A 6,000-nucleotide genomic window follows, 5' to 3' on the forward strand; every position below is an offset into this window, starting at 1 on the left:
TTGGGGAAGTGTAATTCCGTAATGTTGTAGCAGCACGCATATACTGAACCAGAGACGATTGGACATAGCAACTAGCTCTCCCAACACGAACGTCATGCTCGCGCGACACATAATTTGTGGTAATCATAGTCATGCCATGCTCCACACTCTGTCTCCGGTCACCATCAAACATCTCGCATCCAGGGGGTTTACATCCTCATTCACAGTGCGACAAGTGTCCACCACTGCTACCCATCCACAGGTCTACCAACGAAAGACGCTTTGTTTGGAAAAGCTTTTCCTTCTCACGAAACGTAGCGACACCGGCCACAGGATGTCATTCGAATTGCTCGGAAAATGTGCAACGGGCCCGTAACGTTTTTTGTTCCGGATGCGTTTCGCGAATCGAAGCAGACTGAGATGAATGGGAAAGAATTGTCCTACAATTTAAATTGCCTAAGTACTCTGGCCTAACGCCACTAAGTTTATTGGAGCGGTAAGAAAATATCGGTAAAAGAAAGCATGTGTCAGTTCAATTTACAGTTGCTGCGGCTGTTCTTCGTTTGAAATTTTTCACCACAATTTTTGGCAGGACGTTTAGCGGTAAAGTTGATTATTCAAAACCCCTCGCAAAAGGAAATAAATACTTACCTCTAAAGATAAACAGAGTTAACATGTTAAGCTAGAAATAGAGGGACAAATTTTTTTTGAGATTGTAGCTCTAAAAAGAAGTCATTCCCAGTAATCGAAATACTGTCTAAAAAGAGTCCTAGCAGTGATTGGAGTCTAAATTATACATCAAAATGATAAAAAGATTCTTCAAAGATCAAGAAAATATTTATTCTTCTGGCGATTAGACGATTAGAACGATTAGACGACCACGTGAGTGACGACTACAACTTGTTGAACAATGTAATATTCGAGTCTACAACCTTCCATGAATGTGTTAGATCGAATGTCGAGGCAAAAGATGATTAGATCGCCCAAGAAATATATGGTTCGATTTTCAAATAAATTCTAATATATTTTTAATTATTACGTCCGGGGTGGTATATATCAGTGCTACCCAATCTTTTTATACCGCGGACCACTTTTTGTTCGACATAAGTATATCGGGGCCCACATGTGCTGTCTATGAAAGGATTTGTAATGTATGTATACTGCTGTTGAGGCGATTTTTTAAATGAAACATTAGCAAAAATTATAATTGTCTACAATCTGACACATGAAGAAGCGTAGAATGATTTCCTCACGTAAAATCGCTTGAAAGGGTAAACAAAAAGTATAAAAATAATCGGTCCAACGACCGAAAATTTCTTCCGCGGACCACTTATGCTTAAGCCTTGGACCACAAGTGGTCCGCGGACCATAGGTTTTGGACCACTGGTGTATATGATAAATGATGCCGGTTCTACACGACCGGAGAGGGTAACAAATCCCATACAGACCGTGTCCCACTGTAGCAAGGACTGACTATGCAGTAACGTAGCAATATAAACGTAGTAAGCCAAAAATGGCAGCCATGACCTCTAAGGTTGTTAAGCCAAAGAGGGAGAGAGAGAGAGAGAGAAAGAGAGATAGAGCGATAGGAAGAGAGAGGGATATAGAAAGAGAAAGAGAGAGTGACATCAACATGTCAATTTAAGATCTGAGTCAAGTAGAATTACTAGATCTCATACTACTTCTCATAGAGTAGGAAAGGCTTTTGCGATAGAGTTCTCGTTGTCCAAAGCTTGTGTTTTACATTTTTAAACCATTTAGATGTGCACGTAGGCTGGGCACTTAAGGACGAAACACGAATTTCTTTTTTATGTGACTTTGACACCCACTGCAGATCTTGTCTTGCCTAGCCTTCAAAAAGTAAGCTATCTCAGTTGAATTTATTCACCAATAGGCGAATAATGGAATCAGTCTTCCGTTCCGAAACGTTGCGGGATGTTTCATTATGTTGTGTGTTTCTGACATATAATAGAATATCCGCTAAACAGTATTCTGATCGCTTCTTCACTGTGCTTTTAAAATAACAATACGAATATTGCGCTTTATGATTAAAATAAATACATTAGCTTAAGGCCAATCGTGAGTATTATCTTTTTAACGTCTCCATATATTCCCCATTGCTTAAATCACGGCTCATTCCACTAACGATACGTATCTCCAATCTGAAGTGATCTGAATTTCTAATCAGCCTCATCAAATCCTCTAACCCATGACAATTTGTCTAAAACTGTTTTTTTTTACTCTTCTTGTTCGCTTGCTGAAAGGATATCCATATCAGCCTATCAACGCGCGCGTAATCATTTGATTGGTCTTATGTGTTTCCAGCGAGAAACTGGAAGATTGTAATCGTTGCCCAGGTTGATTTGAATTTTGGCACATTTGGCTCGATCGGCATTCACAACAATGTTCACAGGGCACTTTCTCTCCCACACGATCTTCCGCTCTGACACAATCTGGTCGGGTGGACCAAAAAAAACCCCAAAAGACGGCCGGCAGTGATCCAATCCATCTGTCACGTTGGTGAATCATCGGTTCCGTTCCGAAAGCGTCAAACGGTACGGCACAACGGTACGACGATGGCAAATTTATAGTAGCGATTAACCCGTCTTCTTCCTCTCATGCCGGATGACACGAATGACACTAGTCAACAGCGGAAAAAGGCAGGGTTAGTGCGAGCAGCAAAAGGGTAGATGAAAGATCAACGTAAAGCTAAGCAGTGAGTGCCGTGTGTCCATCGCTAACGAATCAAAAACATGCCATATCCACAAACAGCTAATTTATGTCTCTAGCCCATCTTCGGCGTACGATAGGGTGGAGTGGATCAAGCACAGTTTTAAAAAAATACACCACCCCGAATGCTTGTGTCAAACCCGATGCACTCATTTCTATGGTTCGGTTTGAAAAGCAAATCTCATTTATTCACACACCACCATTTGCTTCCTCCATTTGCCACGTCGTAATTCCGTCCCGACTCATACAAGCGTGAAACACGTCAGCGAATTTTTGCCGAATCGAAGCGAGTATAACGACCTATCCCAGCGTTGATATTTGCATAAAATTCCACTTCTCCACAGATTGTGATTTTTTCTTTGCTGGCAGGGCAGAGGAACAGTGCGGAAGAAAGTTCTGTTTCGTACGGCTCGATGGCTTCTGCATAACTGAATGGTTCTTGGCGAGTACGGAAATAATTCGATTTTCAATACAGACAGCTAAATATCATTACAGATCACAGGACTTCTAACGTGTGTGGAAAACACCGAGTGAAAGGTACGGAAGAATTCTTCCGTCGGTTTCTAACTACACGCAGGGTGCGAGGTAGAAACGAGCGCGGCATAATTTGTCACCTTCTGTTAAATATATGTTATTTATTCAAATTGAATTTGACTTCTCCTATTTGGAGAGACTCCCGTCCACTTTTTCAAGCGTTCCGTTCCACTTCACAACACAAAGCCATAAATACCAGCGCAACAACAACCCAAACATTGTATGATGATCACACGGGATCACCGATAAGTACGAGCCGGAATGGCTAATATTTTAATTTGAAAATAGTTTCGTTAATATTTATCTATTATTTATGACTGGCGAGCTCGTGGGCGACACGACGATCGACGAGCGAAACAAGAACAGACAGAATGTGGACTGGACAGGGTGGGCCCGGGTCCGTTCGACATGAGGCATGCAAAGGTCCAAATTTCAATGGAAATGGTCCACAGCAACATGACACAACGGTTCGTGAGCCACATCCACCGCACAGATCGAACTCGTTAAAGTCGTTGGTTCCGGCGAGCAAACGATCTCCGGCCCTCAAACTCCCGCCGTACCGTTTCCGCCCGGGTGCTCGTGCGAGAAAGGTTCCTACGATCCCTGCGATCGACCGCTCGCATATTACACATTACTGAACCGTGCTGGGCGGTATTGCAGCGTGCGTTATTGTAGCACGATATTTCGGGTTTCGTTACGAGCATAAATCTCTCAATTTATGATTCCCGCTTGTCTGTCTGGTTTGCGGAGATCGCGTCAGTAAGGTGCGATGTGCGGCAATCGTAAAACTGACATTGGGCGGTCAATCGAACGATCGCCGGCGTTGATCTGGTGCTGGGGTTTGCATACCTTTACCTACCACAGGCATGCCAGCGGATTGTTTCGATAGACGCTTCCGGACTGGGAGGAAAATCCTATCGGGTGAAGAAAATCGTTTGAATGGGTAACGTTTGGCATAGATTAGGATATGCCAGGTGGTTTTACCATGCAGGGTGACAATAGACCGATCGGAGAAGGGGTAATCACACTCATAAAAGGAGCATGAGCAAATTGGGAATAATACATTTGTTGTGCCATTTAAAGAGCGCTTTTGACATTAAATTACTGTATAAAATTACCCTTGCAAGGTTGCTTTTAATATCCATAAGTACAAATTATAATGATAAACAGTTTACTTCAGGAAAGAATAGCGCTGATATTAGGTAGAAAAATGTTGAAAAGAGAATGCCTAAACCTAAGTCCTTATATAATACTAAAATAGTAGTTCGAGACCAATTTGACAGACACCCTGTTTCACATCTTGTCCTCAAACATTCAGCTTTGATCCCAGCCATGCAAAGCATTAGACCATCGTGGACTATATACCTGATATTCGAGCAAAATCTCTTGATAAGCGTACGATATTTGCATAATTTGATGGGTTTTTTTTGTACACGCGCCCGGTCCCCTGCTCAATCGTGTTGAGCCCGGTCATTCAGGCTATCAATATCGAGAAGTGAAATGAAGTGATATTATAAACTAGCGCTAAACAAGCCTTTTGACACATTTTCCACCCAAAGGTGGTCGTCCATTCCACGATCTGCCGTCAAGCGTCAATCGATCTGTTTCGCTCCACTCAGCACCCATGTGTTCCTGAGCAACCTGACTCTGAACATTTTTTGTGTAAAATCCGACATGTGGGCATCAGTACGAGACCCGTTGTTTTGTGACTTTTTCCCATCATAGTATTTTTACGTTTCCTTTTTTGTGATGCTTCTAGCTCGTCTTGCATAAACCAGGTGACATTTGAACTTTGGCTGCTGGATGAATTTAGTTCCTTGTGTACAGCACCATGCACAATGTCTTCCAGTTCATGCCTTACCAGGAAGTAAGGCTAGTTTCATATTAACGGTAAGGTTCTATGTTAAAACACGCACACGTGAGGTGTTGAAGGATGACCAAACTCATAAACGAATAGTCACATTTATGCTCACATGGGTGCTCACTCGTTTCTAGATCAGACGATAAACTGGATCTTCTCATTCAGCTGACCACCGAGCAGCAGCCAAAAGCAGAAGCAGAGGTAATTAATTGCCATTCCTCGTTCACCTTTGTCCGAGAAAACAAACCCATATTCTCTACTGACAGACGAAACAGGAGTACGATCTTCAAGCGATCGTTTCGTCCCACCTTTAACGGCAGGATGCACCTGTAGCTGTGTAATGCTGGAATGGAACATTACCCGTATTTGACCACACCGATCTCGCTGGGCGATTTTATCTCGCATCGCCTAACCCTGGTTTACCGAGAATTTTTAACTTGCTTCAAAATTAGATCTAATTGCTACAAGATGTACCCACTGGACTAATTGAAACATGAGACCTATCTATCTTCGCCTCAGGTAGTAGTTCCAGCAATGCTCCAGTCCGTGGGATCATTCTACAAAGCCACGGTCTACCGCCCAGAACGAACGGGATTAGTTAACAGATGATAATCTTTGCTTCTTTTACATCACTTTTACTGTTGCGAGATGTTGTTGTGGTTATACGAAAGATTGGTTCTGGTTCAGAATTTTAGATTTGAATGCAGCAAAGAAAACAATCTGTCAGCATAATAGTGTGATGATGCTTCCGATAACAATGCATGTTCTTGTTGGATATTACATTCTGCTACGGGTTTGCTTGCGTTAAGCACCCACCTGTTAGGAGAGCAATTGTCTTTCGCTTCGTCTTTATGTTCTTATTTTTGATAGAGCTAAACAGGAAGTTCATAAAGAAA

The sequence above is a fragment of the Anopheles funestus genome, chromosome 2RL, assembly GCF_943734845.2.
Source record: "Anopheles funestus chromosome 2RL, idAnoFuneDA-416_04, whole genome shotgun sequence".
In the NCBI taxonomy this organism is placed as follows: domain Eukaryota; kingdom Metazoa; phylum Arthropoda; class Insecta; order Diptera; family Culicidae; genus Anopheles; species Anopheles funestus.